The sequence below is a fragment of the Sus scrofa genome, chromosome 8 (genome assembly GCF_054392235.1).
Source record: "Sus scrofa isolate SSC_HxYL_T2T_F1_AM1 chromosome 8, Sscrofa_HxYL_maternal_Yorkshire_Landrace_v2.0, whole genome shotgun sequence".
NCBI classification, from domain to species: domain Eukaryota; kingdom Metazoa; phylum Chordata; class Mammalia; order Artiodactyla; family Suidae; genus Sus; species Sus scrofa.
In genome coordinates, this window is record NC_139390.1 from 82,053,260 (window position 1) to 82,080,324 (window position 27,065).

Genomic DNA, 27,065 nt, shown 5'->3' on the forward strand with positions numbered 1-27,065 from the left:
CTCCATGCATGTGTCAGGTTCTTTGTTCCCGGTCACGGAATCCATTCTACATGCTTTACAGGCATTTACTACAGCAGGGGAACAGGTTGTTACCAGTCCTGGATCCAGACTGTGTCACATTACAGAACGAAGCTGGGAGAGGACAGCCAGCAGCACCAAAGCATCCCACTCTGTGACCAGAAAACTGCCTCTGAAGCGACACACCACCGGCCACATTGGTTCTTTCAAGCCTTACCTGTTTTTCCACACTTCCCTCCCAAATCCAAGTCCTGTTAGGGGCTCGCATTCACACTGGCAGCACTGATATCACACATCTGCACCCAATGAGAGAGCTGGTGATAAAACTAGAGGGGTGCTTATATTTGGGGGGTTGGGGTGTGTATTCTTGGAGGAAATTCAGGATATCACAATCGGAGTTCCTGTTGTGGCTCAGAGGTAATGAATCTGACTAGTATCCATGAGAACGGGGGTTCGATCCCAGGCCTCACTCAGTGGGTTAAGGATCCGGTGTTGCCGTGAGCTGTGGTGTAGGTCGTAGACTCGGCTTGGATCTGGCTTTCCTGTGGCGGTGGTGTAGGCTAGTAGGTGCAGCTCTGATTCAACCCCAGCCTGGGAACTTCCATGGGCTGCAGGTGCGGCCCTAAAAAGAAAAAAAAAAAAAAGGCTTCACAATCTAGAGAGCTATCCAAACACAGAGAGGATGAGTCAAAAGATTGTGGGAAATGGCAAGAGAACTCGAGGGGGTCCACAGCAATGAGAAGAAACACATCTTCCTTTTTTTTCGTCTTTTTAGGGCACACCCTCAGCCCATGGAAGTTCCCGGGCCAGGGGTCTAATCGGAGCTGTAGCTGCTGGCCTACGCCACAGCCACAACAACGTAGGATCCGAGCCGCGTCTTCGACCTACACCACAGCTCACAGCAACGCCAGATCCTCAACCTACTAAGCGAGGTCAGGGATCGAACCCGCAACCTCATGGTTCCCAGTGGATTCGCTTCCACTGTGCCACAACGGGAACTCCCAAGAAACACATCTTTCTAAAGTGCCACTTTGACCAGTGTCTTCCACTAAAGAAAGTGGGTGGTAGGTGTGGAGCTGTGCAACCAGGGACCTGGGGTGAGGGGGGGAGATGTCCACCAGCAGTCAGCTGCTACAGGGCCTGCCTCGGCCGCCCACCCAAAACCACACCTTCCAAGGGGTGTCACACCCAGTGACTGCTGGAGACAGGGTGCAAGAGCCCAAGCATCCCAGCTCTGATGGACAGCTCTGATGGCCAGAAACACGCCCGGGCTCCCAGGGGTGGCAGCCAAGGCTATGCTGACCTGCGAGACAGCTGCCTGCTCCCTGAGCCCCAGCCTGCCTCGGCCCCCTCCCTTCCACAGGCGCTAAGCCTTCACAAATACCCTGCACACCCAACTTGGCCTTAGCATCTGCTTCTAAGGAGCCCACTCGGAGACAGAAAACAACCTCCAAGAGCTTCCAGTGACGGCTACAGGGGAGGTTTTACTCCCCATTCTTGGCTCTTCCTCCATTTTCGTCTCAGATCGAACTAAATAGGAAGTGCTTACCCTCCACACTCTTGCTGAAGCTTCCGCACTCATTCTTGGTTAAATCGAGTTCATTCACAGAGTTCCCGTCATGGCTCACTGGTTAATGAATCCGACTAGGAACCATGAGGTTGTGGGTTTGATCCCTGGCCTTGCTCAGTGGGTTAAGGATCCGGCGTTGCCGTGAGCTGTGGTGTAGGTCGAAGACGAGGCTCAGATCCCACGTGGCTATGGCTGTGGCTGTGGTGTAGGCCGGTGGCTACAGCTCCGATTAGACCCCTAGCCTGGGAACCTCCATGCATGGCAGGTGCGGCCCTGGAAAAGACAAAAAAAAAAAAAAAAAAAGAAAAAAAAGTTCATTCTCCCACAGATTCCTCAACCAGGGCTCAAAGGTGCAGAATCTCCTGAGCTGGTGTACGATTAAAACCGTTTTCTCTAGCTCTGGTACTTGAAGGACAGTGTGTCTGGATGTAAATCCAGGATGATCAACTTTAAGATCTTCTGCAAATGCTATTGCGCTGTAGCCTTGCTTTTCGTATAATTTTGAGAAATGTGATAACGGTCAAAACCTTGCTGCCCAGGTACAGAACTCAAATCTCTTGGCAAGGAGTCCCTGAGGACTGTTTTTCTTTTCTTTGAAGCCTAATGCCTATTTTAGAATCTAGCTCCCCGTTGATCTATTTGGGTTAATTTCCCCAGGTCCTTGACAGGCTCTTCCAATTTATAGATTCACGTCTTCTTTCGTTTTCGGAACATTTGCTTGGATTTAAATATTAGTACCACCGCGCAATTGCGTTTTTCTTCTTCACAGTCCAATTCTACGTAAGTTGTTTCTCTGCTGTCATCTTCCACATCACTTTCTCTCAGATCCTCTCTGCTTCATGGAAAAGCTTTAATTCCTCACGCAAGAATCTGAGCTATCCAAATCTGGCACCACATCCATGAGACTGATGTTGTGCCACGCCAAAAAAAGCCCTCTGCTCCAGGCAGCAGCGCCCTGGCAGAAGCGGGGTCTCTCCCACTCACCTTCCATCTCATGGCCCTCCCTGTTCTCAAGTCCTCTGCTGCTCATGTACTTCTTGCATCTTTCTGGCCATTCTGATTCCAAGGTACCCCCATTTTTTCTGAATCATTATTTTTCCCCATAATGTCATTTCTTAACCTTCATAGTATTAGAATCCACTTGCCAACCAACTGCACTTATATTAGACAGAACTGCCAGAACTGTATGTATGAGTTTTTGAATGAGTAATGGTCATACAACACAAAATGCAAAAGATACATGGAGTCCTTATTATTTTTTTTGCCCACCTCATTTTAGTGGCATAAGACATACTAGTCCTGGAGTTCCCATCATGGCTCAGCAGAAACAAATCCTAGTCGTCTCCATGACGATGCAGGTTCGATCCCTGGCCTCGCTCAGAAGGTTAAGGATGTGGTGTTGCCATGAGCTGTGGTGCAGGTCACAGACGTGGCTTGGATCCCGGGTGGCTGTGGCACAGGCCAGTGGATGCAGCTCCAATCTGACCCCTAGCCTGAGAACTTCCATATGCTGTAGGCGTGGCCCTAAAAAGAGGGGAAAAAAAAAAGACACACTAGCCTGGCAATAAAAGTACAGTACTCTCTCATCCCCAAAGATGTGGCTTAAAACTCATTTTCCAAATAGAATGAGAAGCTGAATACTGAGATCTAGAACTTAACATTTTTCTTTTCCTCTTCAGTACCCAACGAGCAAATTCTCATTGAAGCGATAACACAAACACGTGAGCACTGATGTCATAACTAAAGAATGAAATTACAGTTCTGGAGATCATTACAGACAGGTATTACACTGCAACTCTTCGTGGACAAAAATACATGTGTTCATCCCCCCGCCAAGGTCCCTAACACTGGCTCTACAGCCTGGAGTGCACGCCTCGCCAAGCCAAACCTTTCCTCTCACAGGCCCCCTGGAACCCCCGCCTCTGGTGCTGCTCCACAAGGCTGCTCATTCTGGAAAACAGGCTGAGAGTCAAATCAACACACCCATCCTTGACAGAGGTAGGCTGTCGGGGTAAAAGTGATAAAGAGGCATGGAGTCAAGGATTCCAGTTTTCACATGCCCTATATGTCAAGAGCTTGTAGAAGAAGCCCTTTGGTAAGAGAAAATCCAATGAACCTAATTAAGATTATCATAACATGTTGCTAGTTCTATGGAATAAATGAAAACAATCATCACTTATAAGAAAATCTATATTACGATTCAGACTAATGAAGCAACAAAACAATTATCCTAATGAGCCAATTTTTCTCTTGCTCAAGGTAAAACACAAAGAAACAACGCATTTAGCTTTCATTATTCATTTAAAAGCAGACTTCAGGAGTTCTTGTTTGTGGCTCAGTGGGTACCTGACGAGTATCCATAAGGATGGGGGTTCGACCCCTGGCCTTGCTCTGTGGGTTAAGGATCTGGCGTGGCTGTGAGCTATGGTGTAGGTCACAGATACAGTTTCACGTCTGGTGTTGCTGTGGATTCGACCCCTAGCCTGGGAACTTCCATATGCTGCAGGTGTGGTCCTAAAAAGAAAAAAAATAATAATAAAAATAAAAATAAAAGCAGACTTCAATGTAAATATATTGAAAACAGTATTTAGTGAAAAGCAGTGAGTTTTCTGTTTTCCTCTTTCCTTAAAGATTTAGGGTTAACCAAATTAAAGCTTTGCTTCTAGTCTTGGTTGTGATTCTTCCATAATATGACCTTACACTTTCTGACCCTCAATCATTTTCAAAGCACTTCCCCAGACAGCATCACATTAAATTCTTGCAGTGAGGCTGGCGAAGGTGGACGTTAGCCCTACTTGGCTTGTGGTGAAATAAAGTTAAAAGACCTGCCCCAAATCACATCACTAGCAAGCTGCAGGACCCAGGTTCCCTGACTCCTTGACCCATCTCTGGCCATGAAACTGAAGTAAAGCATTAGTTTCATATATATCTAACATTTTTTTCTTAACTATTTAATATTTTGGTTTATCCAACATATATCCGAATAGAGCTTTCAAAGGTATACACTAGTACTTGCTTTAAAGAGAGTTTAGTATAAGTTACATCTAAATTTGAAAACAACAGGAACTGAAACAGAATCTACTCATTTTGCTATATTTTAAAAAGCCAGCCAGGGAGTTCCCGTCATGGCAGAGCAGAAACAAATCCAGCTAGGAACCATGAGGTTGCGGGTTCGATCCCTGGCCTCACTCAGTGGGTTAAGGATTCGGCGTTGCCATGAGCTGTGATGTAGGTCGCAGATGCAGCTTGGATTCTGTGTCGCTGTGGCTGTGGTGTAGGCCGGCAGCAATAGCTCCGATTAGACCCCTAGCTTGGCAACCTCCATATGCTGTGGGTGCAGCCCCTAAAGAGACCCCCCCTCCAAAAAAAGCTGGCCATCTGAGCCACTTAACCTACTCCAATCTAACCTAACATGGTTAATCCTACATGTTTTAAAGCTATGTGCTGCCCCAAGGGCAAGAAGGAATAATAACCAAATCCCTGAAATGTGGAAATTCCCTTGCAGTCTAAAAATGAATAAGGGAAAAAGTGAACTGAACAAGAAAGTTACAGTAATGGAAAACGTCACATGAACAGCTGCCAAGTGTTAAGGTTCTTGAGAAATTTCCTAAGTGAAGAAAGTACTCTGCAAGTTAAGTGTGAGACGCTGAAATTAAGTCTTTGTTTGCTTTAATGTATAGTTAATACAGCTGAAGATTAACCTTTAGGCATCTCTGAGGCTTTCCAACTAAAAATAAATCTCAAGTATTTGGGTCAAGAGAAATAAACATAGGAAGACTTAAAAAAAAAAAAAAAAGATCATCCTGAAAGACGACACTTTGTAGTAACCGGCTCTCTAGAAATTTCATTTCTAGGAACAGGGTCATGGACCCCACGGTTATCCTCCGAACAGATGGGAACAATGTGCAAAATCTATGATGCAGGTTTCCCAGGAGTGATGGTGAAGAGAGGGCATGCTCCCTGGCGGAGAGATCAAACAACAAGAAGTGACAACCCCCACATGCTGTGAGCATCCTCTCCTTGCCAAAGCAACCTGCGCGAATGGTCTCCACGCCACAAGGACAAGGTAGGACGAAAACCAGCCTCATGAGACATTCTCGGCAACTTCCAATTTTCTCCTTGTCAGCAGATCATTCCAAAAGCAACGTCAAACTGAACTTTTTCAGCAGCGATAACTTAAATGAATTTCAGCCATATTACAAGCTTCTGTGCTGCTGTAACGCCTAATCTAACACATCCTTATTTGTAAGTCAACCCATGGATAAGCTAACACATCAAAGGACCTTTGCGTTATGTTCCAAAGAGCTGAAACAACTCTAATATTCCAGAAGTTTGGGATCTAAGGTACCGAGAAGTAAATGGCTTGTTGGGCCAAAGAAGAAGATGCTGGCTGTCAATCCCAATAGCCGTTTTTTCCCTTCCTCCTTAAAAGAAATAGTCACCTAGGCCAGCCCATGGCTGCAGAATTGACTCGTCCCCAGCCTATCTTTCTACTGAGCTGCAATCACGTGGCTCAGTTCTGGAAATGAGATGTACATTGAAATTTTGGGACAACCTCCAGGAAGTGACCTTAAGGGGGTGGGAGGTAGCCAAATGTTACTGCAGCTCCTTCCTCCTCCCTGAACATGACCTTGCGGGGGAGCAGTCATTTCAGACCAGGAGACAGAAGAGCCACAGCCTTGGGGACCATGCAACCAGCCCATCAGCCCTGGCCTTCCCACTGCTCTCCTGACAAGCAGTCTAAAGGTAACCGTCCAGCTTGCTGGCTCCACCTCTATCCTGTTGATGCCACGCAGCTGTCGGACACGGAGCTGATCCTGACCCAAACTGATACACTGCTCCCCTGTCACAGCAGATGCAGTGACGGTAAGAACAGCGGTAACCCCAGCACATACACCCTGACAGTTCTCACCACTGGCCCGGAAATACGCTGCATGCTTTGCACACATTATCCAACTCTCATAACAACCCTGTGCGGTGGGCATGCAGAGCCCCACGGCCTCATGAGGCACCAAGCGAGGCCAACCAGCAGTCCTCTGGGATGTCTTCCTCAGCACCCTGACCTGGGATCCACCAGCCCCCACCTGACTCCCGAGAAAAACCTTCAAGAACCATCTCTTTTCATCCGTGCCCTCCTGAAAGCCCACAGCCGAGTGGGGGACCCCCTCCTATGCCTCCTTCATCACTGACCGTCTTCATCCATTTTTAATCCTCCAGCATTTTTTGGAAATTTCTTACCAACTCATAATTTCTCTCCTAAACACTTGTCTACTCGGGGCTCCTTCTACCTTTTAAATTTCTATCCTGTCATATGAAATGAGATCTTGGAAGAGAAGTCTAAGTCATATGGTCATTTGGGACTCAACGTTCCCAATTAGCAAAAGAACTGCACAAGTGTGTGTGGGTGGGTGGTTGGTTGTGTGTGTGTCTTTTCCTTTGGGCTCAAGAGGCCAACACAGGTCCAAATCAACAAGATGAAACCTTAACAAGACCAAATGTAAATACTTACACTTAAAAAGTTTTGTTTTTTTTTTTTTTAAAGAAAACCATTAACTACCTAAGTACACATTGAGAAGAACTAGTTAAAAAAAAAAAAAAAAGAAAAAAAGAAAGAAAGAAAAAGGGTAAGAGGAAAAAAAAAAGGATTAAGGGGTTTGGAGTGGGGTTGCATTTGTTCTTATTTTTGTTAGTGATAAAATCAACATGGACTAAGGAAGAAGTGACTGTGCAGAAGCGCTAGTGAATGCTCAGGCTTCATTAAAATAGATTCCAGACTAAAAAGAATGAATGAACTACTCCTTATGGCACCATTTGGATCTCAACTGAATCCCTTCATCCAGAAATGGCCAAACTTAAACCAAAAAAAAAGTTCTAGCCAAGCTGACATCGCAACAGAAAAGAAAAATGGGCACTAATTTAGCCTGGAGATGTCTGAAAAATAATTAGGTAAAATCAACCAAGACAGGAGATCTGATAACCATCTCCAGATCTGAGAAGGACCATGTGTGCTCAGAGAGAGGGGAGGCGGGGTGGGAGCCTTGCTCTGTGTTGCTTCAGATGCCAGACTGGGAGCAAGAGGGGGAAGCCAAGGCAGCAGGTGAGACACCCCATCAAAGAACATCTGAGCGAGGAGACAGGTTCAAGCAGCATCAGAGGAAGCGAGCTCGCCATCACTCACGTGCTCACACAGAGGCTGTAGTCGCCACGGGGCGTGACGTTACCATGTCACCAGCCAGCTGCTGGCCTGGGGGAGGTGGCGGGGGGAATGCTGCAGGGCAGCTTCCTCGTGGCCTGAGGGGCTCCAGCACCTGAGAGCTCAGCATCCCTGACGGGGGCCCAGTATGCACTCTCAGAGCCACAACATGGTGAGTTACAGGCCCCACATAGCCCTAAATACCAACTGAAAAAAAGAAACAGTGCCTAGGAGAAGTCACACAGAGAGGTTCTGGAAAATGAGAGGCAGCCCAAGCTCCCTGCGTAGGACTGCATTCCAAGAAAAAGCAACAAAAACCACGCGGGCAGCCATGCTCCATGCTCACACACCGCAGGGCAGGGCTGGCTGAGCTGTGCAGGACTGGGAGGTTTCTCTTAATTCCAGCGGGTTTTTTGTTTTTTGTTTTTCCAAGAAGGGCTGGCAAAAGCTCCCAGTTGATATAAGTTTGGAAGTGACTCTCTCTCTCTCTCACTCTCTCTCTCTTTCTCACTCTCTCTCTCTCTCTCTCTCGCACATGTTGTATAAACTTCTAAATGGCAACTTCTCCATTTCCAACTTCTACCTACTAGTTTCCAAAGTGATTCAAACAGAAAGAGACCAGGGCAAGTAGGCGGCCCAGCCTCACCCAGAAGGGCCGAGTGAGAAGATCCTGGGTCCCAGAGGGCCACCAGATCTCAACCCTTCCTTGTTCGTGCTCTGCATAAATACGAAGGGGGGAAACAGTTTGCATCTTGTGAAGAGAGTTTAAAAGAACTGTATTCACCCTCGACCTCCTTACCCACCTCCAAAAATACACACGACACTCTCGCTCGCTCTCATATACAGTGCAATTAGATATGTATGCTGTACTGAAGAATGTGCTGCCTCAATTCCAGAATCCTGCAAAAAACATTTTTATGAACCAATTCACTAAAACACCCGTTCCAGGGTTTCAAATTAAACAGCGAGCCGGAAATGAGTGGGAGAGCTGGCCTCGGCCCTCTTGGCTCTGCGGCTACAATCCTGCTTCTCTGCCCAAAGTGGACTTTTAGGAACAGTTCCCAGCAGGGAAGGGCCCCTCACAGCCTCTTCATCCTCTTGGGGGCAAAGGGCTAGAGGAAAAGGGCTGCCTTCCCTGGACCCCTGGGAACCCGTGTCTCTGCCCAGAATCCTCTGAGCACCATGTGTGTGGATAAAAGCAAGATGCTCACTCTCCACCCTTTTCTCTCGCCTGCCTCCTGCCTCCCCACACTTCCATAAACCCGGAGAACGGCAGGAGGGCTGAAAAGGAGCTGGGCCGTAAATCTGACAACAGAAAAAGGCAGAGAAGGCAATAGAGCCTGTTTCTTTATTTAGCCAGAAAACCCCAGAATGCTTCAACACCAGCCTCTGCTATCAAAAGCTTTAAGGACGTCAGCAGAGGCCAAATCCAGGAGATGAGGGCTTGGGGTGCTCAGGTCACCATTCTTTCTCGAGTTTCATTTCTAAAAGTTTTTTCACGAGAAGAAGAAAAAAGATATTGAAGTACTTTTGCATTTTGAGATGCCTCTTTGGGGACACAGATGAAATGGTAAAAAGTGGGAGTTCCTGTCCTGGCGCAGCAGAAATGAATCTGACTAGGAACCATGAGCTTGCGAGTTCGATCCCTGGGCTCGATCAGTGGGTTAAGGATCGGGACTCTCCCCAAAGTCCTCCAACAACATTCCCTCCTAAACTGTCTTCCTCACGTCCAATCCTAAGTCAAGTCTCTGGCAAAGGCAAGGGAACGGCCGTGACACTGCAAGGTCCTACCACACACATCTCCACACAGGGGACCGAGGCTACCCGAGATCAGTCTCTGGGGCTGGAGAAGGGGGCTGCCCGCCCCCCGACCCCCAGCTGAATGATGAACCGGGCAGGGGATCTTCCTGAAAAGCAAATATCCCTTTGCCCCCTTGGGCCCCAGTGTAACAGGGCAGCCTGGGTTGATCTGCATCCCGGGCTTCCACAGAAAGTTCTGCTTAAATAAAGCATTTGCTGGTTTTAAATGGTTTGCTTTTGGAAACTGCAGTTTAGGTCAAGCTTCTCAGCAAGTACTAGTTGACACCATGCTAAAGAATTCCTACCCATCAAATCTACACCCCAATCCAGGCTGATACCCCAACTCGAAAGGGGATTCGCTTTAATCAACCCCTCCCTCACTTCGGGTACGCCAATCTGGTTAGCTCTTCCTTAGTCTGCTGCCTCACTTTACTGTCAATGTCCCTAAGCCAAGATGGCTTGGTTTGGGGTTTGTTTGTTTGTTTTGGCCGTGCCCTTGGCACATAGAAGTTCCGGGGCCAGGGATCGAACCTAAGCCACTGCAGTGAGAACACCAGCTCCTAACCATCAGGGAACTCAGAGATATCTTTTTTTTTAATGCACCTTAAGGCAGAATAAGCAAAAATGAAAACATTTCACTGCTAAATAGAAACACTGAAAGATTTCAAGTATGTTCTTCCAGACCACACAAGTCATTGTCTGGGGGGTGTCATGCAGGTAGTCCCATGTTTTAAACAGCATCCCAAGGAGCTGTTATGTGGACAAAACAAAGTGTATGTGGGGATTCCTACCAAAGAACCTAGTACAGACCCACTCAGCCAACATCTCCCTTTAAGGTAAATGATTTCATTATTGACGTATAACTGACACATAATATTATATTAGTTTCACATGTACAACACACTGATTTTTGTATATACTGCAAAATGATCACCACAATAAGTGTAGTTAACATGTCCTGAATTTTTTTTTTCTATTCAAGAGTCAATGTCCATAAACATCTTTCTCAAATTTTTTACTACAAATTTTCTACATGGATGTACTGTTGGGCACATAGGTTGTTTCTAATTCTTTCCCAATATAAATTACCTTGTTTCTCATTTTTTCCCAAAATGGAAAGATGAAAGATCATTTTAAGTATGTCTTTGTGAACTTAGCCTGCTGCTTCCTTAAGAAATGGAACACAGGAGTTCCCTGGTGGCCTGGAAGTTAGGACACAGCCCTGTCACTGGTGTGGTGCAGGTTTGATCCCTGGCCTGCAAACTTCCTTGTGCCGCAGGCATGGCCAAAAAAAAGAAAAGAAACAGAGTATGATTTCTTTAAAGCTCAGAGACACTTTGATATGGGTGGCCCAATGTATATACTCCACCCTGAAGAGTTTCTTTCACATGTAACCCCTTTAATCCTCACACCATCTTGTGATGGTGAAACAAGTTCTATTATTGTCCCGGTTTTACGGATGCAAAAACTGAGGCTCAAGATCACACAGCTGACAAGCCACAGACACAGGGTTCAAACTCTGAGCTCAGGGCCTTACCCACACCAGTTGTAGCTTCTCAGGGCCTTACCCACACCAGTTGTAGCTTCTCAAACACAACAATTCCTCAAAAAGGGATTCTCCCTTGGAGAAGGGAAAGGTGAAATGCAAGCCAGAGCAGGGTCCTCAGAGGTCACACAGCAGCCACAAGTGAAAGGATGAGAACCTTCACAGCAGGTGACATCCGAGGGCCTCGGTTCTAAACCCCTGACGTACTTATTTCATTCTTACAGCCAAAACGTGGCAGGAGGTACTATTCATAAGACACACATTTTAGAGAAAGGGAAACAGGCCCAGAGAATTTTGACAACTTGATAAGTAGGAAGTCAGATCCAAACTCGGACAGACAGTCTGGCTCTGAGCAGACCATCCAGCTACTGGGCTAACTGGTCTACCTTGAGGCTGGAAAAATGCCCTGCCTGCAGTCATCGCCTCCACCCCTGTCTCACATCCTACTTTGCAGCTCTGTCCACGACGACCTCAGCAGGGTCCTGACAGAAAGGGCCCCGACACGGACTCGTTTCCCACCAGTCTGGCCCCCTCTCCACCAGCTGTCTGCTGCCCACTCCTGGCCCACTTCCTCTTCTGCTCCTTGCTCCCCACCTCCCACCAGCCTGAACCCAACACTGCACAAAGCCAGAGAAGATGTAAGTAAAGAGAACTGAACTGAAAACCCAGCTCACAAACACACATCAGCTCATGTGTTGTCATAGTCAAGTGTTCCTGCAGACGTGAGAAAGCCAGAGTCTGGTGGCGGGGTGGCTGGACTCCGGGCAACAGGAGAATGGAGGCTTTGGAGGCACAGCCTCACCCTCACGTCTCAGCCGAACCGAGGGCCTCTCGGGAGGGCCTGTGAATGAAATATGCTGATACTTATGAAAACAACCAGAACTGGTAAACATTCGATAATCTTGGTTTCACTACCCCCCTTTTGCAGACGAGATCTGCTTTACGAGGTTATGCGGATCAAATGAAAAGGCACAGCCACGTGCTTTACAGTGCAAGGTGTTAAGGATGTCAGCAAGTGGGTAGGAAAACGAGTAGGCACGTGTAGCTTTAACAATGAACAGTTTAGGAGTTCCCGTCATGGCTCAGCGGAAACGAATCTGACTAGCATCCATGAGGACGCAGGTTTGGTCCCTGGACTCAATCAGTAGGTCAAGGATCTGGCGTGGCCGTGAGCTGTGGTGTAGCCCGGCAGCTGCAGCTCCGATTTGACCCCTAGCCTGGGAACTTCCATATGCCACAGATGTGGCCCTAAACACACACACACACAGATTAACATTTTAAATTAATTTCTAAGTGCATTTTTTTGGGGGGGGGGGCTACCAAAGGAATACATGCTCAGTATTATAAAAACTGCAGCAAGGAAAGTCAAGTTCAGGACTTGCCCTCATGGTGCTTTTATATAACCACAAAAGAGAGGCAAACACATCATACCCCTCCAGGAGGACACAGCTCCAAGGGCAACAGGTCAGCCTGGCAACCCCATGTGCAGTGGCATAAAGTAAAAGGGTCCCCTCACCTCCCAGACCCCCCTCCCTGAAGGCCAGAATTGACCTGACTTTTCAGGGCTTTCCATAAAAATTAAATGCTAAATATTTACTAGAATAAGGAGTATTCTATTCTATTGTAAAGTCTCAGTCTGGTTTCTTCTTAACAGGAGAAATGGCATGTGCTGAAGGCGACCATGCATAACTATCGAAAACTAGACATAAGAAAATACTCCAAAAACTATGTATGTTTAGAAAACTCACATATTCCAATAGTCTAAATAACTTTTGGATACTAAAAAAGGCCCTTATCTGGGAAACTAAAAGAAACCTTTAAAAATAACAAAACAAAACAACTCTACAGAAAAGAACTACTCTACAAAAACACAGCTCTTCTGCAACTTACCACGAGGTTACCTCCAGACAAACCCATCATAAGTTGAAAATACTATAAGCTGAAAACACATTTAGGAGTTCCCATTGCGGCTCAGCGGAAACAAACCCGACTCGTACCCATGAGGAAGCAGGTTCAATCCCTGGTCCCACTCAGTAGGTTAAGGATCCGGCATTGCCTCGAGCTATGGTGTAGCAGGTCCCAGACTCGGCTTGGATCTGGCGTTGCTGAGGCTTCGGCGCAGACCAGCAGCTGTAGCTCTGACTCGACCCCTAACTTGGGAACTTCCATATGCTGTACCTGGGACCCTTAAAAAAAAAAGAAAGAAAGAAAAGAAAACATATTTAAGACACCTAACCCTCCGAACACCACAGCTTAGCCCAGCCTACCTTCCTATCTTACTTGTGCTCAAAACGCTAAGATCACCTACAGTGGAGCAAAATCATCTACCACGAAGCCTACTTGATAATAAAGTGTTGAACATCTCATGTAATTGAATAGTGTGCTGAAAGTGGGAGGCAGAACGGGTGTCAGGGTGCAGAACGGCTGTCAGCGTGTCAGCTGTTCCCCTGGCAATAGCCTGGCAGACCAGGAGTGGGGCGGCTGCTGGCCAGCATCACCAGAGCAAATCTTACCACACGCGTCACTAGCCCAGGGACAGATGCAAATTCCAAACTCCAAGTACGATTTCTACTCAATCCCTATCACTTGGGCACCACTGTAAAGTTGAAAAACCATAAAGGGAACCGTCCTGAGTCAGAGCTCATCTGTACTACGAACAAGTAATCAGAGATCGACTACATTAAAAGAATATGGAAGACTTTCACTGTGTTAAAGGCACCGTTAGAAATAAACTGACTAATGGAACAAAAAAATTTAAAGTTGTCCCTAAACAGACTTACAGGAATCAAAGTGATTTTTAGCAACCACCTGAATGATTTTACTTTCAGAAGAATAGAAAACTGGCAGGGTTCACTGAGAAAAGAACACAAAAGATTGGAGATTCCATTTCATACGGCTGCCACTGATAATCACCCATCTATCTGATCAAGATCCCAGAAGGGGTGGGAGGAGAGCATAAAGGAAGAAAACGCATGCAACCCGACCCTCTGGATGTTTCTTTTCTTGTCCAGTTTCCTATGCCACGTATCCCCCCCCCCTTTTGTTAGTATTACAGGTGTGCTATCTGTAGGTGAAGCCTCTCTCTCCTCCTCCAGTTTCTTCTTTTCTCCCCAACCCAAAAGCAGAAACAGAGAAAAGAAAATGTAAATGGGAGTTCCCGTTGTGGCCCAGCAAGTTAAGAACCTTCCTAGTACCCGTGAGGATTCAGGTTCTATCCCTGGCCTCGCTCAGTGGGTTAAGGAGCCGGCGTTGCTGTGAGCTGTGGCGTAAGTGGAAGGTTGCAGATGCAGCCCAGATCCGGTATGGATGTGGTGTAGGCCAGCAACTGCAACTCCAATTGGACCCCTAGCCTGGGAACCTCCATATGCTGAAGGTGAGGCTGCAAAGACAGAGCAATGTAAATAGTGAGAGACTTAAACTCAGCAAGAGACCAGGTCACTCTCTATCTGTTGGTCCCTGAACTTGATGGCACAAGCCACAAATATACTTCCAAAGGCACAAAAAATGATGCCCACAACTGACCTGTGAGCTGGGTTTTGGGTTTGCCATGTTCATCTCCTTGGGTCGTCAGCTCCCTCTTTTAACCTGGAATTTCGGTTTCCACCAGGGAGCAACACGACTCTGATGGACCCTCACTGTACCCACGGTAACTTCAAGGAGTTGAGGCAATTAGGACTAGCCTCTCTCCCTTAATTACAGTCTAAACGCAGTGAATTAATGAAACCCCTTCCCAACTACCAAAATACACCTTCAAATTAAAACGAAGCCTGAATTTACAGCCCAGGTTAAATGGATTAAAAGATTAAGGGACTGAGCTCCGGTGCTTTCCCCACCTCACTCTCGCATTTCAACCTCAAATTACCCCCAGCCCTCTGAGGACTGCAGGCCACCCGGCAAGGCGCCTAATTACCCACGAATTAGGCCAACCGTAACCAATTTCGAGATCACAGATCAGATTCTCCCAAACCATGAATCTGCTAATTAAGTTACATGAAAGGCAAACTAACAGGCAATTTGGACATGACATCCATCCACCTGGAAGGAGACCGCGAGCTGGGGTGTGAAAATCCACAGTAGCAGCAGGGCTCTTCCTTACTGCAAGACCATGTACACCAGGATAACTGCAGTTCAAATACATGGAAGCAGAAAGAGACTCTTTGGGGGGAGAGGGAGCAAGCCCAGGGGATGCAGAAGTTTCCAGGCCAGGGATTGAACCTGCTGGCCCTCCTGTAACCAGAGTCCCGGCAGTGACAATGCCAGGTCCTTAACCTGCTGAGCCACCCGGGAACTCCGAGGCTCCTCTTCTTCAATCAAGCACTTCCAGGAAACCATACCAGGATGCTCCCTCCAAACCAATAAATGGCTCACAGCCACCTGCTTCAGCACACAGGCCCACTACCGCGTACTTATTTGCTGGGTCTAAAATGGCAATGAAAGGAGTTTAAGCTACGTCCACACGCAGACCCAACACAGCAAACACAGCCTGGCAGCAGTTTTGGCTCATTGTATGGTTCTGATTTCTCATCCAAGGAACAGGGCTGAATTTCAAGGCTTGCTTATCTGCTAAGCTTTGGTATGTCCTGAAGCAGTCTTCCATCAATCCACTTATTTTCCATAAGAAAAAAAAAAATCACAAAAAAACACGTGTCCCCAGCACCCATAATTTAGTGTAAATAAAACAAAGAATTCCCTTGGATATGCTCTTACAGATACACAAAGAAATCACCCAGAAAGAAAACCTCTTCGACCAAAAGGCAGGTTCAACAAGTTGGTAAGAAAACCCATGGGGCCTGTAGCTGCCCCTGGAGCCCTGGCAATCCAGAGCTGGTGCCCTGGAAGTGACAATTCCCCACCAGCCACTTAGCAGAGGGCCAGCCCCACACCAAAGTTACTTCCCAGGGGTCCCAGAGTTGGGGGAGGGCAGGGAAAGGGGGTGTGGGGACCCTCACAAGGGCTCACGAATGAGCCTGTGTTTCCCAAGATGATACGCTGAAGTCCTAAACCCCCAGGATCCCAAAATGTACTCTTACTTAGAAACAGGGCCACACTGGGGCACGGTGGGCCCCTGTACTGCTGGTGTCCTTCTAAGAAGACAAGGTGTGAAGGAGTCCCTGTTGTGGCTCAGCAGGTTAAGAACCCGACGCTGTCTCTGCGAGGATGTGGGTTCCATCCCCAGCCTTGTTCAATGGGTTAAAGATCTCGCATTGCCACCAGCTGCGTCGCAGGTCACAGACACAGCTCAGATCTGGTGTGGCTGTGGCGTAGGCCGGCAGCCGGAGCTCTGATTCAACCCCTGGCCTGGGGAACTTCCATATGTCGCTAGTGTGCCCTACCCCTCACCCCCAAAAAAAGGCAGTGTGTGAAGACATGGTGACACGGGGGGGGGGGGGGCAGCACGTGAGGGCAAAGGCAGAGACCGGATGGATGCAAATGCCAAGGTCACTGCAAACAGGCAGAAACTATGAGGCAAGGAGGGGTCCCCCACAGGTTCAGAAGGAGAGCAACCCTTGCTTTCAGACTCTCAGCCTCCAGAACAAAGAGTTTATAATAAATCCCTGTTGTTTCAAGCCACCCATGTGTGTTACTTTGTAATGGCAGCCCTAGAAAACGAACAACCCACTTGAACTTGGGTTTCTTCCTCCTCCTCTGCTCCACCCAACCCCCTCCGCCGGCCAAGGTACCTGGGCACCGTGAAAAGAGCCACAGGGACCACCTCCACCCCTGTCTGTGGTTTGGCTGGAGAGGCCTCTGTCCCCTGAAGCATCACAGGACAGGCTCAGCCACCCAGACCCTGGCCCCAATTTGATCCCTTCTCTCCAGCGCCCACCTGCCCCTGGGCACCAGCCCTGCTCCTGCACCCCTGTCCTGGGGGCGGGGGGAGCCAGCAGGATGTGCAAGTTCCCTTCAGTGTGGGCCGTGCCTGTGCTGCTTCCGCCCACCCCAGTTTCTCACAGAATTTTTAGAACATTTCTTTCAGTTTTTACTGAAGTAATATCCTTCCTCATGCCTCAACAGCCCCCTACAGACACACTCTCTCTCTCTCCCTCTCCCTCTTTCACACACACACACACACACAGCCACGTGCCCAGACAGAGGGAGCTGGGCCAGGACACAGATCTGAGTACACACACCACACTGTACTGGGAGCAGCATTCCCATCCCATAACTGAGACTTTCTTGTTACCGGGCCAGGGTTTCCTGCCAGACTCACTTCCCTAATAATGAATGGATTATCCCTGAGAAAGTTCCTCACTTCTCCCTGGGAGCCGACCTCGAGGGCCTCACCCACCTGTTCCCTGGCCCCGCAGGAAGTGGCGGACAGCGTCCCCACACCTGCACGGGGACTCGTTAAGGGAAATGGGATGAGCCGGCTGAAGCTGGATTCCAGGTCTGCTAAACCCCGGGCCGGGGACGTGAGCAGGGCTGAGCCCAGCCTCCCTCCCACCCTGCGCCACTGCATCACCCACGAGACCCTCTCTGCCTCTTCACCCACCGCTGTGTCACCCACAGCACCCTCTCTGCCTCTTGCTATTTCAACTCAAAGTGTAGTTTGAAACGTGCTTCCTCAGGTGCCTTCGCCAGGACCCAGGGCTTTCCCACAATCACCTGGAGGCTTGTGAAAACAGGCCCCTCCCCTAGGGCTGATTCAACGCCCAGCTCGGCCCAAGGTGGGGTCTGGGAACCGGCCCGACGGGTTCTCAGGTGGTGCTGATCCTGCGGATTGCAGGCCTACCCACGCTCTGAGAACCGCTGCCCCAGCCCTTTCACTGGGGGCGGGCACCGGTCAGCAGCAGGTGGCACCGTCGCAGCCGGCCATCCCCCAACCCCCCGCCCAGAGGTCACAGCCTGCTGTGTTCAGGGAGTACCCCCCATCGCCACCGCCACCGCCATGCCTGGGAAACCTTCTCACAGCTAATCCGAGAGGTCCTCCCTCACCCTGGGCTGGGGAAGGGGTTCAGGGTGAGTCTGGGCCCATTCTGACCTATAAGGGGAAAGCCCGCTGGGGGTGCTCCTGAGAAAGGCACAGGAGGGAGATTCTCTAACCTGCCCACGGACACTGAGGCGGAGGCTGTGAAACCCGCAGCCCTTCTGCACCCAGAGGAGCCAGGTGGTACCAGAGCTAGCACAGCAGGCAGGTGAGAAGGGCCTGGCTGCCCGGCCCCACGCTCACCTGCTCAGCAAACCAACCCGGCACCACCCTGCCTCCCGGCTTCTTGGTAGGTGACATAACACATTCTTTATTTGCTTGAGCTGGTTGAGTCAGGGTTTTCTGTTACTTGAAGCTGAAAATACCTAATCCCCAAAGCAAAGCCAGCTAACAGGACAGCACGTCCGTCCAGGACAGAGGGCAAGCTCTCAGCCCGCATCACAATGGCGTGTGTTCTACCAAGTAAGCCTGAAAGTCTTGATCTGAACCCTCCAGATTATTCCAAAAGCTATCCAGCTGACAGTCAGTGGGTGAGAAACACTTAGGGCTAAGCTGGCGTTCTCACTATGGTACAGTAGGTTAAGGATCCAGTGTTATCTCTACAGTGGCTAGGGTCGCTGCTGAGGGGTGGGTTCAATCCCCAGCCCAGTGCAGTGGGTTAAGGATCCAATGTGGCCGCAACTGTGGCACAGGTCAGATCTGATCCCACAACGGCAGCTCAGATTTGATCCCTGGCCTGGGAACTTCCATAGGCCATGGGTGTGGCCAAGAAAGAAAGAAAGAGTGTAAGCTGAAGAAGCTAACCAGCACACATTAAAGGGTTACTAAAGACTCAGCTCTGGGCCAGTCCTCCAAAAGCCATACACAAAGTTTCTTTCAAAGGTTTGCTAGGAAGCCCCGAAGCCCCCGCACTACGGAAGCTCACTAGAGAATGCAATTATTTTCACATATCCATCTTAACCTTCGTCTCCCTCTGCAGAGAGCAGGTTATCAGGACATCTAGTTGGGAAAATGGTTTTCTAACTTACTTCGTCTTAGAGACAAGGGAGACAAGTGTATCTAGAAAGAGGACACCTCGGCTTACGTACCTGTCCTGCTCCCACAGAGCTCCATGACCTTAAACTGTTTTTGCCTTTATGAACTTGTTCCTTGTCTAGAAAATGGGGATACCAGCATATTTCCGCCTGGTTCTCTAAAGACAAGATATGTGAAAGTCCTCGAACCCATCAAGTATAAATGCGATGACTTAAATCCCACTCTGAATGGGTTAACCGGATGACACGGCCTGATTTTCAGAGATAAAGATTAATCATGATCCCAGACAAATTACTTCACCAAAAATCCATAACACGGACAGGTGCTGTACCTCTGGACGGGAACATGGCTGCAGTATAATCCAAACGGGACTTCACCTATTATCAATAATTTAACAGCAGCTAAAGGCACCAGCATCCACTGGGTGGCACAGTGAAAGTCACGCTTGTGTACGAGGCCGGCCACCAGTGTGAATGAGCTACTGTGCGCATGTTCACAAAGGTCCATGCGGAAGGCCACACACAGGGTCTCGGCTTTTCGAGAAGGTAATCGCTGGGAATGACCACCAAATGCAACAGTGGACTCTTTTGGATGGGCGTCCACAGGTGGCAGATCCTACTGGAGAAGTTTAGTTTTCACCTAACAGCCACGTGTCATTTAGAGCCACGTTTACTTGCATACACTGGGTAGAAACATCGGGACTTGGAGTGAAGGGAACAGCAGGTGTGGCGCTAAGCCCACGCCTCTCAGACTGGGACAGGTGCCTGTGTCATAGAGATGATGCTTGGAGGTAAAAACGGCCATCTTCCCGAAACACAGCTTTTATTAAAAGATTCCCGAGGGGAGAAAAATAAATAGGACTAACCAGGTAGGACACTGTAAATCAACTCTAATTAAAAATAGGAGTTCCCGCTGTGGCACAACAGGGTCAGCGGCATCTCGGGAGCACTGGGATGCAGGTTCGATCCCCAGCCCGGCACAGAGGGTTAAGGATCCAGTGTTGCCACAGCTGCAGCTTAGGTCGTTCCAACTGTGGCTCAGATCTGATCCCTGACCCGGGAACTCCATACGCCGCAGAGAAGTCAAAAAAGAAACGAAATGAAAAACAAACTAAACAGAAAAAGGACTAACCAGCGAGTCATTTTGAAGTGACTGAAAATGCTCAGCAAATGTAAAATGTTTTTCAATTTCAAAGAACTCTCAGGCCCACAGCAGACTTTTCAAAACTACACCCTCCCCAACAAAAAAACTACATCTCCAATACTTTGGGGGGAAAACATCAAGAAGGGCTACAATAAGCAAACAGGACTTTTTCTTGCATCCTTCGTAAATTAGATGCAATGGCAAACCCTAAAGAAATGGTTCCAAAAACATCTTTACTGAGCGTATCTGTGAAATGCTGTCCAAACTACCACAGTAATTACTGATAAAGCAGCAGTGTTCTTTTGTTACATTTATTGTTGGGGAGGGATCGCTATTACTCAAGGGTCCTATTCCGTATGTGGGAGACTCTTAACAACAAACTAATAATTTGATGACAATTCATTTAAAGCTAGAGTAACAAGCTCCCAGGAGACCCCATTATCTCATTATTGGTGTTCCTAGACGGAGAATAGCGCCTTGGGAAATTATATTTCTCCTTCGAACCTTCAAACCCCAGGCTCTGCCACCTTCTTAAGCAATCAGAAGCCTGGTGTCACAACACATCTAACACCTTGACAGAACTAGCCAATCCTGCTGCCAGTACACTGGGCTCCAGCTGGAGTACCTTATCATTCCACCCAATGCACGACGCTCCCTGTGTGAAAGAACCCCCCCACGACCGAAAGGTCGGCTCACTTCTTAAGACACCAGTTGGGCTCCCAGGGCCAAAACACCCAAATCTCTCTCCTGCTCTCAGCAGTACCTTCACTCTTATCCAAAATAAGCTTCTCCCGGAGTTCCCGCCTGTCATGGCTCAGTGGTTAACAAATCTAACCAGCATCTATGAGGATGCAGATTCGATCCCTGGCCTCGCTCAGAGGGTCAAGGATCCAGCGATGCTGTGGGCTGTGATGTGGGCTGCAGACACAGCTCAGATCCTGTGTTGCTGTGGCTGCAGTGTAGGCCAGGAGCTACAGCTCTGATCTGACCCCTAGCCTGGGAACCTCCATATGCCATGGGTGCAGCCCTAAAATGCAATAATAATAATAATAATAATAAGCTGCTCCTAGTCTTTTACCTACTTTTTAGCCACTTGGTAATTTCCGGGGGCAAGTCGTCCTGGGCTGGCAAATCTGCCTCACTCTTTCTTCACAATGCCCACCTGCCTGAATGGGTTCCGCAGTTACTTCACTGTGAAAAACTGTGACAGGCAGTAGGAGAGGTTCAGCCAGGCCACCAAGTGGCACGAGGAAGGACACCAGCTGACAGGGGACTTGACTTCCTGTGTTGAGGTAAGCCACTTCTCCTGAAGGTTCTGGAACTGGACGGTCACATATTCAAGCTCTCCACACTTCAACTTCACTTTTTTGTGTCAAGTAACAAAGTGTTTTGTCTGTTTTTGTTCTAAACAAACCGTTCGAAACATACCTGGAATCATGAAAGCTGGTTCATATACCCTTTTCTATAAAGACACAAATTAGCACAAGCCCAATCACTCCAGAGTTTATATATACATATATAAAAAAAAAAAATACCCAGGGAATTCCTATTGTGACTCAGTGGGTTACAAACTCTACTAGCATCCATGAGGACACAGGTTCGATCCACGGCCTCGCTCAGTGGGTTAAGGATCTGGTAGGTCACAGACGTGGCTCGGATCCCACGCTGCTGTGGCTGTAGCACAGGCTGGCAGCCACAGCTATGATTCGACCCCCAGCGCGGCAACTCCCAGGTGCCATAGGTGAGGTCTTAAAGAGAAAAAAATACACATATCCAGGAGAAATAAAAAATTCAATTCTATTATAGTATTCTTCTAATTGACTTCAGTTGAAAGCTAAATTACTATATAAATCAGTGTCAAAAGCTTTATTAAAAATTTCACAACCTTAAAAAATAACCAAAAAAGGATTGTGTGGCTTAACGAATTTAATATATACCAAGAACCCTATTTAACAGCTTGTATTCTAAGGATAACGTCTACATTATGAGCTTATTACAGTCAAAATAAATTCACTTCACTGTCACAGCCATGAAGACCATTCACTCTGAATGTGTTCACTGTGCACCCCTGGGAGCCAAAAGAACCTACAGAAGGTGCCAGGGACACAGAGACAGAGCGAATAAGCCATTCTCTGCAAAAACACACCAACTGCAATCACCCAGTTTAAAAACCACAACCCCTAATACTAATACAAGTACTGCGGTTTCAAGGGCAAATACGGTTTTTGTGCTTGGATAGGAAGAATAAATGAAGCATGACAAGCAATCAACTTTAAAAGACTTACATTTAAGGGGGGGGGCAGTGTGTCTTCATTTAGCGGCTTTGCCCCTAGGTGTCAGGTACCAGGCTAAGTGCTGAGGGGTCAGCTGACGGAGACTCAGACGGGAAGGTGGGCATCCCGACAAAGGCCTTTTTTAAACAGAGGGGTAAGGGCCCTGGACGGGCGGAAGACCTGTCACAGTGGATGCAGATGGGGGCAGGCAGGTGAGGGGTTCTCTAGCCATGAGAAGGGTGTCTCCGAAAAGAGAGGGAGAGAGAGAGGCAGTGTGCGTGAGGGGAAGCAAGAAGCAGGGGGAGGAAGGCTGGAGAGGTGAGCAGGAGCTACCACATGAAAGGCCTACTGTGCCATGCTCAGGGGTGCCCTGAGGTAAGGGGTCCACAAGAGGCTGTTTGAAAGGGGCATGACAAGCAAGGATGCACATGTTTTAGATCCATCACTTGGGCAAGAACGTGGAAAACAGGTTGGGGTGGCTGCAAAACCGAGGCAGGAGACCACAGGAAAAGATGCAGCCAGGCCTGGCGACCCACTGACAGGAGTATGCAAGGAAGCGAGGGGACATGCTGATTTCTGCAGAAGGCGGGGCTCTGCCAGAGGAGAGGGCGGGGGGCGGGGCTATGGCAGAGGCGGGCCTTGGAGGCGGGGCTGTGCCAGAGCAGCAGGTGTGGAGGCGGGAATCTGCCCTGAGAGCAGCTTGTGGGAGGGGCTACGCCAGAGGAGCAGCCGCTGGAGAGGTGGGGGAGGGTGGAGGATGGCCGAGGGGACTGGGCCCTGGAGCTCCGGAGGGGGACACTGACTGAGCAACACCCAAAAGCAGAGATCTCTGGGCAACTGCACAGGTGAGACCCCCGGGCAGGAGGTACCACTGAGTTCAAGTTCCTTCTCTACAAAAAACCCAAGAGAGCAGGCTCCATCACCCAGGCAAATGACCAGCCAGAAGAGAGGAGCATCTAGAGGGAGCCCTGGGGAGGCCTGCTCAGATTAAAAATGCACGATCCCATCTATCACCAGGTAAGGAACTTCAGGGGTGTGCTAAAAACACAGCTCTCGATATCTGAAGGCAAACAAAGAAAAGTGGCAAGTAGCCCTGTTCCCCGTGGGGGCTCTCAGATCCCTTCACTGCCAAAAGGAAGTTTCCCTGAAGATTAAGTAGTCTTTGTCTGCAATTACATCTTTCAGTATGTTGCTGAAAGGTTAATGAGATTATCTTCATGTTCTGACTCTTAGGATCGCCCACTAACTGATGTAACCAGTTTCAGGAGAACACATGTTGCTGCTGCTGCTACCAATCAGATAAAAATACATCAAAAAAAAACCTTTCACAGACACCAACTAGCCAGTTAGTATTTACGATTTGCACATAACCATTTCAAAAGCTGAATTACTATATATATATATATATATATATATATATATATATGTTGCCAACTCTTGAACTTTTCACATGTTAACAGATATAACCCCAAAAAGGTTTACTGGAGATGTGTCCAGAGGGCACTCAATTCTAGGAAAAATGCAGCGAGCTCTCCATTGCTCTCCTCACGGATCTCCTCACGGAATCCCTCCTCGCCACCTTTCCTGCCACCTTTCCCTTTCTCGGGGGAGGAACAGATTACTGCTGACATTGGAGAATACCCAGAAGAAAAATAGGGATGGAGAGGAGAGATGGGAGAAAGTTTTTCAAACACTGCTTTTCTGGCTTTCAACCAAGCACAATTACATAGCATTCACAGAAGATGAGGTCAAGATAAACAAAACCTTCAATGAGGCCAATTACCCGAAAAGCTTGCCCAAACTCGGAGAGCACCAGCAAGCGGCTCTAGAACCCTACACCCCGGGACCAAGAGCAGCCCAGCCAGCACCCTGCCTCAGGCAGTCGGCGGTGAAGCAAAGAATGCCCTTCGCTGTCTAGAATCTCTCCAGTGACAGATGGCAGTGCCACCTACACTCTTCCTGGGACGTACTGAGACCGTTTTATGGTCACATCTGTTTCTCGAGTCCCACTTTAGTAGCTGCTCTTGTCTATGGTTTCTCTCAGAAACAGAGCTTTCATTTTGTGGAATTCACAGTTCATCTTCATGCCATTAAAATCAGCTTAGCAGGGTCATAATTAAGGTGAAGACCACAAAAACGGCAGAAAACTTTATAAGGAGATATGAAAAACTTCACAAACAGGGTGAAGAAGAAATGGCACTGGAGTTCTCCCGATGGCACAGGGGGTCAAGAACCCAACTGCAGTGGCTCAGATCACTATGGAGGTGCAGGTTTGATCCCAGGCTCAGTGCACAGGGTTGTGGCACAGGTCACGGCTGCAGCTCAGAGTCAATCCCTGACCTGGGAACTTCCACATGCCACAAGTGCGGCCACACACAAAAATAATAATAATAATAAATGGCACTAAAATAGCAGGGCAGGCCTAGAACTGGATTACAACCCAAGTATAAAATAAACATCCATGACATAAATACATGACTAAGTAAATCAATAACTGGGAAAAAACAGACACATCTCCCATGCAGAAGAAATCGAAATGATTTATGCAGGTGGAGTTTAACCCCACTTACTGACTTGCCTCCAAAGAGTGTAGTATGGAAAGAGATAAGAAAAGAAGACATTTCCAGTGGAGAGAGCCGACGAACAGTCCCTCAGCCAGGTGGTCAAGGTCAACCTCAAAGTCATAAGTCATGCTGACAGCAGAGACCCCTGACATGAGGAGAATGGCAACTTGTAACTGTGGTCTTCCTCCCCCACACCCATAACCTCGGTCTAATCATAAGGAAAAACCTCAGACAAGCTCGAATCGAAGGATGAACAATGCCTCAAAACTGCCACGGTTTCAAAAACAAAGGAAGTCTGACCAACTGTCAGAACCAAGAGGATCCTGAGAGCTGCCCACTAAAAACAACGAGGTACCCTGGAGAGGATGCTGGGACAGAGAACACTGGGGGAAAACCAGGGACATCTGATTCAAGCGTAGAGCTTTAGTTCATGGGAAGGCACCCAGGTTGGTTTCTCAGCTGTGACAAATGCACCACAAGAACACAGCTGTTAACACTGGGATCCGGTGCATGAGGAGTCTACAGGACACTCTCTGTACCATCTTGACAGCTTTTCCATAAAATCTAAACCTATTCTAAATGAGAAAGTTTAATTTAAAAGGAGCAAGAGATTATATAAGCTTTGAAGGTATTAAAATCTTTTAAAAAATCCCAATGGCACAGCAGAAGGTAAATGAATCCTCGGTACCGAGGTGACGAAGTGACCCATCACAGGGACCATCAGACTTAGGATTCATGGAGAGAACGCCAGAATCTACGGGTCCAGAAAACAGACACAGAGAAGGTTTTCTAGTTGCAGCCTCTGTGTCATGATCTTGCCTTTATACATAAGGAAGAAAAATCTCAACAGCAACAAAAAACACTGAAAGTAACCAAGAGGCTTGGAAGTCTAGTTAAAAGGAAAGCAACTAGGGATAAAATAACAGCAAAACACTAGAATATTTGATACTGAGAAGGTTAAAATATATAAATCGGAGTTGACTAAACTGAATCATGATGGAGTTTTAACATCAATACAGTAGCTGGCAATTAGCTTTTTTTTTTTTTTTTTTTTGGTCTTTTTAGGGCCGCACCCACAGCATACAGAAGTTCCCAGACTAGGGGTCCAATTGGAGCTGTAGCCACTGACCTACACCACAGCCAAAGCCACGCCAGATCGAGCCACGTCCATCCATCACCTACACCACAGCTCACGGTAACGCCGGATCCTTAACCCCCAGAGCGAGGCCAAGGATCAAACTTGCGGCTTCATGGATACCAGTCAGGTTCGTTTCCGCTGAGCCATGATGGGAACTCCCCAGCATTTATTTTAATGAAATAAATTGAAATAGAAAAGTTCTGTAGAGATGGATGCTGGGATGGTTGCACAATATGAATGCACTTAATGCTACCAAACCATACACTGAAAAATGGCTGAAATGGTCATTGAAATGTATACTTTGCCACAATCAAAAAGAAAGGAAACAGAAAAGAGAGTACACCACAGGAGGCAATGGTAAGCACTGTTTTATAAATAATCAAATAAGCACGTGTACACATTCATACATCCACATATATTGCACTGGGCACTAAGTAATCACGATATAAAATGTGTTTTTTTTTTCTTTTCTTTTTTTTTTTTGCCTTTTAGGGCTGCACCCGAAGCATATGGAAGTTTCCAGACTAGGGGTCGAATCTGAGCTACAGCTGCCAGCCTCTATCACAGCCAAAGCAACACAGGATCCGAGCCACACCTGCAACCTAGACCCCAGCGGACGGCAATGCCGGATCCTTAACCCACTAAGCAGGGTCAAGGATCAAACCTGCATCCCCATGGATCCTAGTCGGGTGCATAACACACCGAACCACAATAGGAACTCCCCAAAACATGTCTTTTATTGTGAGACACTGGCAAAACATTTTTAGGCCCCTGACATGATCTGTGTCAAAAGAGCACCAAGGATGAAATCCACTTCATAACTTGAAATGTGACAGCAAATAGGTGAAAAGAATCTA

At 47.9% G+C, this 27,065-nt stretch overlaps 1 protein-coding gene and 1 long non-coding RNA gene across 6 annotated transcripts in view; both read right to left on the minus strand.

Annotated features, from left to right (window-relative positions):
• Window positions 1-27,065, minus strand: part of TMEM131L (transmembrane 131 like) — a 177,343-nt gene that overhangs the window by 135,823 nt on the left and 14,455 nt on the right. The gene's annotated exons all lie outside the window — the stretch shown is intronic.
• LOC146400900 (uncharacterized) lies at window positions 2,291-8,294 on the minus strand. Its single transcript, XR_014812805.1, has 2 exons — window positions 4,918-8,294; window positions 2,291-4,088 (listed from the first exon to the last, which is right to left on the minus strand). It is a non-coding gene; the product is annotated as an uncharacterized LOC146400900 (long non-coding RNA).